Below are 11,761 nucleotides of genomic sequence, written 5' to 3' on the forward strand. Positions count from 1 at the left end.
TATCGTTTAGGACCTTGAGCGTGGCTGAGGTGCACCCATGACCAGCTCTGAAACCAGATTGCATAGTGGAGAAGGTACGGTGGGATTCAAAATGGTCGGTAATCTGTTTGTTAACTTAGCTTTCGAAGACCTTAGAAAGGCAGGGTAGGATAGATTTAGGTCTGTCGCAGTTTGGGTCTAGAGTGTCTCCGCCTTTGAAGAGAGAGATGACCGCGGCAGCTTTCCAAACTATGGGAATCTCAGACGATACGAAAGAGAGGTTGAACAGGCTAGTAATAGGGGTTGCAACAATTTTGGCAGATAATTTTAGAAAGAGACGGTCCAGATTGTCTAGCCCGGCTGATTTGTAGGGGTCTAGATTTTGCAGCTCTTTCAGAACATCAGCTATCTGGATTTGGGTGAAGGAGAAATGGGGGAGGCTTTGGCGAGTTGCTGTGGGGGATGGAGGGCTGTTGATCAGGGTAGGGGTAGCCAGGTGGAAAGCATGGCCAGCCGTAGAAAAATGCTTATTAAAATTCTCAATTATAGTGTATTTATCGGTGGTGACAGTGTTTCCTACCCTCAGTGCAGTGGGCAGCTGGGAGGAGGTGCTCTTATTCTCCATGGACTTTACAGTGTCCCAGAACTTTTTTGAGTTTGTGCTACATAATGCAAATTTATGCTTGAAAAAGCTAGCCTTAGCTTTCCTAACTGCCTGTATATATACTGCTAAAAAATAAAGGGAACACTAAAATAACACATCCTAGATCTGAATGAATGAAATAATCTTATTAAATACTTTTTTCTTTACATAGTTGAATGTGCTGACAACAAAATCACACAAAAATAATCAATGGAAATCCAATTTATCAACCCATGGAGGTCTGGATTTGGAGTCACACTCAAAATTAAAGTGGAAAACCACACTACAGGCTGATCCAACTTTGATTTAATGTCCTTAAAACAAGTCAAAATGAGGCTCAGTAGTGTGTGTGGCCTCCACGTGCCTGTATGACCTCCCTACAACGCCTGGGCATGCTCCTGATGAGGTGGCGGATGGTCTCCTGACGGATCTCCTCCCAGACCTGGACTAAAGCATCCGCCAACTCCTGGACAGTCTGTGGTGCAACGTGGCGTTGGTGGATGGAGCGAGACATGATGTCCCAGATGTGCTCAATTGGATTCAGGTCTGGGGAACGGGCGGGCCAGTCCATAGCATCAATGCCTTCCTCTTGCAGGAACTGCTGACACACTCCAGCCACATGAACTCTAGCATTGTCTTGCATTAGGAGGAACCCAGGGCCAACCGCACCAGCATATGGTCTCACAAGGGGTCTGAGGATCTCATCTCGGTACCTAATGGCAGTCAGGCTACCTCTGGCGAGCACATGGAGGGCTGTGCGGCCCCCCAAAGAAATGCCACCCCACACCATGACTGACCCACCGCCAAACCGGTCATGCTGGAGGATGTTGCAGGCAGCAGAACGTTCTCCACGGCGTCTCCAGACTCTGTCACGTCTGTCACCTGCTCAGTGTGAACCTGCTTTCATCTGTGAAGAGCACAGGGCGCCAGTGGCGAATTTGCCAATCTTGGTGTTCTCTGGCAAATGCCAAACGTCCTGCACGGTGTTGGGCTGTAAGCACAACCCCCACCTGTGGACGTCGGGCCCTCATACCACCCTCATGGAGTCTGTTTCTGACCGTTTGAGCAGGCACATGCACATTTATGGCCTGCTGGAGATCATTTTGCAGGGCTCTGGCAGTGCTCCTCCTGCTCTTCCTTGCACAAAGGTGGAGGTAGCGGTCCTGCTGCTGGGTTGTTGCCCTCCTACGGCCTCCTCCACGTCTCCTGATGTACTGGCCTGTCTCCTGGTAGCACCTCCATGCTCTGGACACTACGCTGACAGACACAGCAAACCTTGCCACAGCTTGCATTGATGTGCCATCCTGAATGAGCTGCACTACCTGAGCCACTTGTGTGGCTTGTAGTCTCATGCTACCACTAGAGTGAAAGCACCGCCAGCATTCAAAAGTGACCAAAACATCAGCCAGGAAGCATAGGAACTGAGAAGTAGTCTGTGGTCCACCTGCAGAACCACTCCTTTATTGGCGGTGTCTTGCTAATTGCCTATAATTTCCACCTGCTGTCTATTCCATTTGCACAACAGCATTTGACATTTATTGTCAATCAGTGTTGCTTCCTAAGTGGACAGTTTGATTTCACAGAAGTGTGATTGACTTGACATTGTGTTGTTTAAGTGTTCCCTTTATTTTTTTGAGCAGTGTATTTGTTCCTAACTTCCCTGAAAAGTTGCATATCACGGGGGCTATTTGATGCTAATGCAGAACGCCACAGGATGTTTTTGTGCTGGTCAAGGGCAGTCAGGTCTGGACAGAACCAAGAGCTATATCTGTTCCTTGTTCTACATTTTTTGAATGGGGCATGCTTATTGAAGAAGGTGAGAAAGGCACTTTTAAAGAATAACCAGGCATCCTCTACTAACGGGATGAGGTCAATATCCTTCCAGGATACCCGGGCCAGGTCTATTAGAAAAGCCTGCTCGCTGAAGTGTTTTAGGGAGCGTTTGACAGTGGTGAGGGGTGGTCGTTTGACCGCTGACCCATTACGGATGCAGGCAATGAGGCAGTGATCACTGAGATCTTGGTTGAAAACAGCAGAGGTGTATTTGGAGGGCAAGTTGGTTAGGATGATATCTATGAGGGTGCCCGTGTTTACAGATTTGGGATTGTACCTGGTGGGTTCATTGATAATTTGTGTGAGATTGAGGGAATTAAGCTTAGATTGTAGGATGGCTGGGGTGTTAAGCATGTCACAGTTTAGGTCACCTAGCAAGACGAGCTCTGAAGATAGATGGGGGGGCAATCAATTCACATATGGTGTCCAGGGCACAGCTGGGGACAGAGGGTGGTATATAGCAAGCGGCAACGGTGAGAGACTTGTTTCTGGAAAGGTGGATTTTTAAAAGTAGAAGCTCGAAATGTTTTGGTACAGACCTGGATAGTAAGACAGAACTCTGCAGGCTATCTCTGCAGTAGATTGCAACACCGCCCCCTTTGGCAGTTCTATCTTGTCAGAAAATGTTATAGTTAGGGATGGAAATTTCAGGGTTTTTGGTGGTCTTCCTAAGCCAGGATTCAGACATGGCTAGGACATCCGGGTTGTCAGAGTGCTAAAGTGCTAAAGCAGTGAATAAAACAAACTTAGGGAGGAGGCTTCTAATGTTAACGCATGAAACCAAGGCTTTTACGGTTACAGAAGTCAACAAATGAGAGCACCTGGGGAGTAGGAGTGGAGCTAGGCACAGCAGGGCCTGGATTACCCTCTACATCACCAGAGGAACAGATAAGGGTACGGCTAAAGGCTATCAGGACTGGTCATCTAGTGCGTTCAGAGCAGAGAGTAAAAGGAGCAGGTCTCTGGGCACGATAGAATAGATTCAAGGCATAATGTACAGACAGAGGTATGGTAGGATGTGTGTACATTGGTGGTAAACCTAGGCATTGAGTAATGATGAGAGAGATATTGTCTCTAGAGACGTTTAAACCAGGTGATGTCACCGCATATGTGGGAGGTGGAACTAAATGGTAGGTTAAGGCATATTGAGCAGGGCTAGAGGCTTTACAGTGAAATAAGACAATAATCACTAACCAGGACAGTAATGGACAAGGCATATTGATATTAGGGAGAGGCATGCGTAGCCAGGGGATCAATAGGGGTCCAGTGAGTGGTTGGGCAGGCTGGAGACACAGCAATTCAGACAGTTAGCGGGCCGGGGCTAGCAAGCTAGCAGAAGGGCCTTAGAGGGAAGTCTCAACGGAGGAAAGTCTGTTTTAGCCTCCGCATGCGGTGACGTTGATAGACCAGTCGTGATGGATTAGTAGGGTTCCGAGTAGCAGAGCGGTCCAAATCCAATTGGCAAAATATGTATAGTGGCCCAAGAAGTTGGCCGATGGATCTATACAGCTAACAGTCCAATATGCTCTAGACAGCTAGCGGGCCACAGTTCAGGGGACGTCGCGATGTAGAGGCCAATTGAGTACCCCCTCGAGCAGATTACGTCGTAGTCCAGTCGTGAAGGATCGGTGGGTAGTCCAGTCGTGAAGGATCGAAGGATCGGTGGGATCGGTGCCCCGTACCGGCAGTAGAAGGGGTCCGGGTATTGTAGCCCAGGAGTGGCTGATGGGCCTCTTTAGCTAACCGGGAGAAAGGGTCTAGCATGGGCTAGCTCCAGGCTAATTGGTGCTTGCTTCGGGACCGACGTTAGCCAGGAGTAGTCACTTGGATAGCAGCTAGCTAGCTGCGATGATCCAGGTGAAAATGTCCAGAGCTTGCAGTAGGAATACGTGGATCTGGAGAGAAAATAGGTCCGGTATGCTCTGGTTTGAGTCGTGTTGTACAAACTGGCGAGAGCTTTCACGAGCTAAAGGTTAGCTGATGACCACTAGCATTGGTTAGCTGACTACTTGCTAGTAGCTAGTGAGCTGGCTAGCTTCTGTTGGGGGATTCCGGATTTGAGGTAAATAAAAATACTTTAGAAAAAAACAGATCCACACCACATTGGGTGAGGCGGGTTGCAGGAGAGTATTTTGAACTTGAGGTTTAGAAAAAAATATAAAAAAGATATGCGAAGAAAAATATATAAAAAGATATATACATGGGACACGACAAGACGAAGGACAAAGACGTCTGACTGCTACGCCATTATTAGTTTATTAGTTCTAATCTAGAGTGTCAAACTGACCCAGCTAGGTGAGTCACTGTGCATCGGCACTAAACTTCTCTGACTGTGGACGATGATGAGCGGTTCCCTATCCCCTTCTAAGAAAGGGATGGGCAGAGGATAGGCACTAGGCCCTGTAGTCTTTAAGAGTACACTGGTGTTCAGCTCTGCATGGTGCTGTTTACAGGCGAGGGGCATGCAGTTTGTATGTGGCAGAGTAGGAATGGGTGCGGGGTACAGCCTGAGTGTTCACAGTAGACATAAGCCTAAAGTTGCTCAAACTGCTCACTGCATAGTCTTACATGTTTGCGCACTGGAGAACTAGGATTTGTTCAGTGTTGGATTTTGTTGTTGTTGAGAGAACATTTTTTGGGTCCCTGTAGAATGGCAGTGACAAGGCTAGCTACCTGATCAAAGTGGAGTGAGGGTGGAGGTGGGGTTTGGCTCCGGTTCAGCCAATGCTCTCCACCGGCCCCATTTGAACAATCTTTCTGTGAAAAGGTCCTCTGGTGCCACATACCCATTACGGATGCAGGCAATGAGGCAGTGATCACTGAGATCTTGGTTGAAAACAGCAGAGGTGTATTTGGAGGGCAAGTTGGTTAGGATGATATCTATGAGGGTGCCCGTGTTTACAGATTTGGGATTGTACCTGGTGGGTTCATTGATAATTTGTGTGAGATTGAGGGAATTAAGCTTAGATTGTAGGATGGCTGGGGTGTTAAGCATGTCACAGTTTAGGTCACCTAGCAAGACGAGCTCTGAAGATAGATGGGGGGGCAATCAATTCACATATGGTGTCCAGGGCACAGCTGGGGACAGAGGGTGGTATATAGCAAGCGGCAACGGTGAGAGACTTGTTTCTGGAAAGGTGGATTTTTAAAAGTAGAAGCTCGAAATGTTTTGGTACAGACCTGGATAGTAAGACAGAACTCTGCAGGCTATCTCTGCAGTAGATTGCAACACCGCCCCCTTTGGCAGTTCTATCTTGTCAGAAAATGTTATAGTTAGGGATGGAAATTTCAGGGTTTTTGGTGGTCTTCCTAAGCCAGGATTCAGACATGGCTAGGACATCCGGGTTGTCAGAGTGCTAAAGTGCTAAAGCAGTGAATAAAACAAACTTAGGGAGGAGGCTTCTAATGTTAACGCATGAAACCAAGGCTTTTACGGTTACAGAAGTCAACAAATGAGAGCACCTGGGGAGTAGGAGTGGAGCTAGGCACAGCAGGGCCTGGATTACCCTCTACATCACCAGAGGAACAGATAAGGGTACGGCTAAAGGCTATCAGGACTGGTCATCTAGTGCGTTCAGAGCAGAGAGTAAAAGGAGCAGGTCTCTGGGCACGATAGAATAGATTCAAGGCATAATGTACAGACAGAGGTATGGTAGGATGTGTGTACATTGGTGGTAAACCTAGGCATTGAGTAATGATGAGAGAGATATTGTCTCTAGAGACGTTTAAACCAGGTGATGTCACCGCATATGTGGGAGGTGGAACTAAATGGTAGGTTAAGGCATATTGAGCAGGGCTAGAGGCTTTACAGTGAAATAAGACAATAATCACTAACCAGGACAGTAATGGACAAGGCATATTGATATTAGGGAGAGGCATGCGTAGCCAGGGGATCAATAGGGGTCCAGTGAGTGGTTGGGCAGGCTGGAGACACAGCAATTCAGACAGTTAGCGGGCCGGGGCTAGCAAGCTAGCAGAAGGGCCTTAGAGGGAAGTCTCAACGGAGGAAAGTCTGTTTTAGCCTCCGCATGCGGTGACGTTGATAGACCAGTCGTGATGGATTAGTAGGGTTCCGAGTAGCAGAGCGGTCCAAATCCAATTGGCAAAATATGTATAGTGGCCCAAGAAGTTGGCCGATGGATCTATACAGCTAACAGTCCAATATGCTCTAGACAGCTAGCGGGCCACAGTTCAGGGGACGTCGCGATGTAGAGGCCAATTGAGTACCCCCTCGAGCAGATTACGTCGTAGTCCAGTCGTGAAGGATCGGTGGGTAGTCCAGTCGTGAAGGATCGAAGGATCGGTGGGATCGGTGCCCCGTACCGGCAGTAGAAGGGGTCCGGGTATTGTAGCCCAGGAGTGGCTGATGGGCCTCTTTAGCTAACCGGGAGAAAGGGTCTAGCATGGGCTAGCTCCAGGCTAATTGGTGCTTGCTTCGGGACCGACGTTAGCCAGGAGTAGTCACTTGGATAGCAGCTAGCTAGCTGCGATGATCCAGGTGAAAATGTCCAGAGCTTGCAGTAGGAATACGTGGATCTGGAGAGAAAATAGGTCCGGTATGCTCTGGTTTGAGTCGTGTTGTACAAACTGGCGAGAGCTTTCACGAGCTAAAGGTTAGCTGATGACCACTAGCATTGGTTAGCTGACTACTTGCTAGTAGCTAGTGAGCTGGCTAGCTTCTGTTGGGGGATTCCGGATTTGAGGTAAATAAAAATACTTTAGAAAAAAACAGATCCACACCACATTGGGTGAGGCGGGTTGCAGGAGAGTATTTTGAACTTGAGGTTTAGAAAAAAATATAAAAAAGATATGCGAAGAAAAATATATAAAAAGATATATACATGGGACACGACAAGACGAAGGACAAAGACGTCTGACTGCTACGCCATTATTAGTTTATTAGTTCTAATCTAGAGTGTCAAACTGACCCAGCTAGGTGAGTCACTGTGCATCGGCACTAAACTTCTCTGACTGTGGACGATGATGAGCGGTTCCCTATCCCCTTCTAAGAAAGGGATGGGCAGAGGATAGGCACTAGGCCCTGTAGTCTTTAAGAGTACACTGGTGTTCAGCTCTGCATGGTGCTGTTTACAGGCGAGGGGCATGCAGTTTGTATGTGGCAGAGTAGGAATGGGTGCGGGGTACAGCCTGAGTGTTCACAGTAGACATAAGCCTAAAGTTGCTCAAACTGCTCACTGCATAGTCTTACATGTTTGCGCACTGGAGAACTAGGATTTGTTCAGTGTTGGATTTTGTTGTTGTTGAGAGAACATTTTTTGGGTCCCTGTAGAATGGCAGTGACAAGGCTAGCTACCTGATCAAAGTGGAGTGAGGGTGGAGGTGGGGTTTGGCTCCGGTTCAGCCAATGCTCTCCACCGGCCCCATTTGAACAATCTTTCTGTGAAAAGGTCCTCTGGTGCCACATACGATTACATTCGCACCTGGTGATGAGTGAGGTTTCTGTCGGTTTCTGTTTAATCATGGGGATTTCCCACTGTTTGGAGTATTGAGTTAAGCACATAAGGGAAATGAAGCAGCATAAGTCCTGGTTTCTCAGGTTGGCTTGACCTAACAACAAAGATCAACTAAGACCAGTGGCGACCTGTCATTCAGGGCAGGTGGGCAGAGCACCACCTATTTGAGCTCCACATTTTTCTTTTTCTTTTTGGGGCTTTCCTGTTTTGCATGTTATTAGGCATTAATACGTGTCACATATCAGTTTACAAACATTATACAAAAATGTTAAATAAAAAAAATATATATATAATTGAGTCATCTGCACACAAACATGGTGTCGTTATTGATTTCTTGAGTAAGGCAACTCCAAAATGCAGGTGTTTCAGCCTAGCTCAGTGCTTTCTGTGGTGGTGGGGCCAGCCAGCAGAAAATATGGAGCGTTGCACCGTGATTGGCCCAGTGTTCTGTCACTCATTGGGACACTACGTCACCGCTAAGTCTAAGGATAGAGCTAGAAAATTCAAACCCCTTGGGTGCTGCCACAGAGTTACATTAGAAGTACCCATCCAAGAAGGCTCAAGGTCATTGGCTACGTCAAATCACATTATATCTACAGTAGCTTTGATTGGAAAGTTGGAAATCGCAAATTAAACAATGAGTCATTTGGAAGGAATCAGTGGCTAACTGCAAGCATTGCAAAGCAATCGTTAGCCTGCTATTCAGTGGATTGGCTGTGTGGTCCCAGGTCTAAGATTAAGGGTCTCTTTTCCTAGTTTAAATTTATAAACATTCAACATTGGCCATGCTGTCAATGAAGCATGATTTGTGCCGTGCTCAAACAACTGTTAACTCGGAACTGCAAAATCTGACTTTAGTGAGTTCAAGACAACTGAAAATTTGGGAAAAACGAGCTACGACTGGGAAAATACGTTTTGAACTTTCATCCAATTCAGAATTGTACATTCGGAACTCTGGCCTCTTTCTAGAGCTACGACCTGAAGATCACTGATGTCATTATGATTCAATCTTTTTTTTTCTTTGAGTTTCCAGTTGTCTTGAAAGCACCATAAATCCAGAGAATGCCAGACTTTGATGACAAAGTTTGATAGCAAAATTTGCCCACAAAGGACCGCTGCGCCACCTTCCTGTTCAAGTTTGCACAGCACAAGGTGTGTTCAAAAATGTATTGTATGCTGCTGCATAAATGATGTAATATGCCAGAGAGATATGTATTCTGTAGCTCAGAAAGTACTACTAAGTGTATGTTGTGTAGTAAGCTGTTAGTAGCCCACGTGCCTCACCCTAATAATTTGGTATATTTTTACTTCTTAATTTCGCCTACTGTTCTGACTTGCGCCTACTGATCTGACTTGATGGTGCACATGTAGCCTATAACCTGTTTTTGAGAAATATAATCATTGAATATTGTAAGAGCTTTCATTGTCTGCTTATGTGCCTCCTTTATTTATCCTACGGTTCTGACTTGGTGTACAGGGAGAACACTGTAAGAACGGCCCATGTTCTGAATTCTGTTGCTGTACATTTCGTAGGTGCTGAACAAATAGTTATATTGACTATGTCCGTCCTAGCTCGCTCATTAATATCTTAATCGAAATTACGGATTGCCTCTTATCCGCTTGTCGTCCCCTTATGCCATAGTTTATACTTCTCAATTGTCAGTAGTAACCACATTTGTTTTAGCAAGTCAGCAATATCAGGTATGTTTAAAAAAAAATTAAAGTAAAAAAAAGAAGAATATATATATAAGGCTGAATGAACTGTTTCACTGCCAGACAAGGCTACGCTGATAGCCAGGTGTAGCAGTGGTAAGGTGTTGTCACTGCTGTTGGGACTCTGTAGGCCCTAACAGTTTGTGGGCATCGTATGTCACCGTTATAGTGCAATTAATGTATTGTTTAGTGTTGTGTTGTGTAGTGGCTTTGCTGGAATGCATCCCACATTTTGTGGGGGGCCCCACGAAGATTTACATGGTAAAATTGCCACTTACTAAGACAATTAGGTTATTGCTATACACAATATAATATTAAAACCATTCTTATTACATTCTACCTGAGGACAACACAACCCTCTCTCTGCAGAGTTTAGAGTTTGAGGGGAGAGAGTTTAGTTAAGGGATTTAAAATAGTAAGAATAAAAAGACAACAACCAATTAGAGAAGGCTGCTTCCCTGCCATGAGTCACCTAGGTGGGGGTTGAAGGCCTGAAGCACTCTCTTTTCTGCTCATGGCCAAACTCAATTTTTACTACGCTAAAGGGGAATTGACTGACTCAATATAGGCTCAGAGAATACTAATATCCCCTCTTCCAACATTTTATTAGCTGGCAATTCCCCAAGAAATGTACTAAATTCATTTCTCACATGGACTTGAATTCAGTCATTTGTGATTTTTATTAAAAACAAATTCTGCACAGTGCCCAAATCATTTTTACTGAGGTCAGATATTAGTTTGGAATGGATAATGTTCTGTCTGACCATTGGACCACCAATAATTTCTGCCGTCCGAATTCATATTCATTATATTAAATAGGCCCTTTTAATTTTGTCCGGCTTGCCATTCCAAATAAAATTGTATATTTTTTGTTCATATAATTTAAACAGCAGGTCACTAGGTGTAGGCAAAACCATAGACAAATAGGTAAACTGTGATATGACTAAAGAGTTAATGTCACGTCCTGACCAGTATAAGGGTTATTTGTTATTGTAGTTTGGTCAGGACGTTGCAGAGGGTATTTGTTTTATGTGGTTCGGGGTGGTGGTTTATTTAGTAGGGCGTTTGATTTATTATTTCCGGGTTTTTGGGTAATGTTCTATGTTTGTATTTCTGTGGTCTCTGGTCTTTTGTATTTCTATGTCTGGTTTATTGGGGTTGGACTCTCAATTGGAGGCAGGTGTTTTCTCGTTGCCTCTGATTGGGAGTCCTATATATGGGTATGTGTTTGGTTTAGTGTTTGTGGGAGATTGTTTCTTGAATTGCTGTTGTGTGCCTTCAAGACTGTAGTCATCGTTTGTTGTTATTTCTGTATACGTGTTTGTTTGGTTTTCCTTCTTTCGCCTATTAAAAGAAGATGAGTATACAACCCGCTGCGTTTTGGTCCTCCATTCCCGACGACAACCGTTACAGTTAATCAGGGTGATTTTTCCACAAATAGACAGGTATTTTCCTTTCAATGGTACCAAGATCTTATCTATTTTTGCTACATTTCTATTGAAATGTATTGGAGTGAGATCATTTCTTTCTTTTGGGATAGGTATTCTGAGTATGTCCACATCCCCGTCAGACCATTTTTTTGGTAAACTACACGGTAATGTAAAAGTAGAATTTTTTGGTGATCCAATACGTAATATCACTTATCAAAATTTGGTTTTAATGCAGAGAGGTTAGAAAAAGTATCTAGATCTTCTATGAGGCTGTGGAGGAATTCTAATTGTGGTTTTAAAAGAAAACATGAATCATCAGCATACAATGACACCTTTGTTTTTAAGCTATGAATTTCTAATTCCTTAATATTATTGTTGGATCTAATTTTAACAGCTAACATTTCGGTGGAAATAATAAATAGATATGCCGATAGTGGACAACCTTGTTTTACTCCTCTTGACAGTTTAAAACTCTCTGAGATGTAGCCATTATTTATTATTTTACACCTAGGGTTACTATACATAAATTTAACCCATTTTATAAGACCTTCACCAAAATTGAAATATTCCAGGCATTTATATATAAACTCCAGTCATTCTTTATCAAAAGCCTTTTCAAAGTCGGCTATGATAACCAGGCCTGGTTTCCCCGATATTTCATAGTGGTCTATTGTTTCCAGTACTTGTCT

This window comes from Salmo trutta, chromosome 29 (assembly GCF_901001165.1).
Source record: "Salmo trutta chromosome 29, fSalTru1.1, whole genome shotgun sequence".
Classification (NCBI taxonomy): domain Eukaryota; kingdom Metazoa; phylum Chordata; class Actinopteri; order Salmoniformes; family Salmonidae; genus Salmo; species Salmo trutta.